Raw genomic sequence first — 1,099 nt, 5'->3', positions numbered from 1 at the left:
GAAAAAAATCATAAAATCAAAAAAATATTTCTTGTTTGAGTCTAGTGTCTCATCTTAAGTTTGGTGTCAATTGCATGCATTCATTCATATGTCTTAGTGATCCTCAAGTAATTCTTGATGATTTTCGTGCTCTGATCTTTGAATTCAATTGACTTGAGTGTTTTGTGTGTCTCATATGCATTTTCATTTTGTTAGTGTCAGTAGTATACAAACTGCTAAGTTTGGTGTCTTGCATGCATTGTTATTTGATTCTTGTTGCATTTTGGTTTGTCCTTATTATAAAAAAAAAATCCATAAATATTTTTAATTTGTGTCTTTTCAAGTCAATAATACAGAGAATTGAAGATTCAGAACATACAGCAGAGGAATTGCACAGAAAAAGTTGGGCGTTCAAAATGCCCAGTGAAGAAGACAGACTGGCGTTTAAACGCCAGCCATGGTGCCTGGCTGGGCGTTTAACGCCCAAAAGGGTAGTAGTTTGGGCGTTAAACGCCAGAATGGATACCATTCTGGGCGTTTAACGCCAGGATGGCTAGAGGGGAAGATTTTGTTTTCAAATCAAATTTTTTTTAGTTTTCAAAATCCTTTCAAAATCAAATCTTTTTCAAATCAATTTTCCAATCAAATCTTTTTCAAAATCAATTTCTTTCTATTTTTAAAGATACTTACTATCAATTAATGATTTGATTCAACATTTCAAGTATGTTACCTTTTCCGTTGAGAAAGGTTTAATGTTTGAATCATATCTTTTCTTGTTAGGCAAGTCATTAACTTTTAAAATCAAATCTTTTTAAAATGTTTTTCAAATCATATCTTCTCAATCACATTTTTTTAAATCAATCATATCTTCTTAACCACATCTTTTTCAAAATAGTTTTCAATCAAATCTTTTTGACTTCTAATTTCAAAATCTTTTTCAAAAATCACTTGATTTCTTTTCCATTTTCATTTTCGAAAATTAAGTAATGTTTTTCAAAAATATTTTCAAAATCCTCCACTTAATTTTCGAAAATTACTTCCCTCCTTCTCACATCCTTCTATTTAGGGACTAACACTATTCCTTAATGCAAAATTCGAACTCCATCTCCTTTGATAAGTT

Source organism: Arachis duranensis, chromosome 4 (assembly GCF_000817695.3).
Source record: "Arachis duranensis cultivar V14167 chromosome 4, aradu.V14167.gnm2.J7QH, whole genome shotgun sequence".
Taxonomy (NCBI): domain Eukaryota; kingdom Viridiplantae; phylum Streptophyta; class Magnoliopsida; order Fabales; family Fabaceae; genus Arachis; species Arachis duranensis.
Note: the sequence above shows the minus strand (reverse complement) of the source record.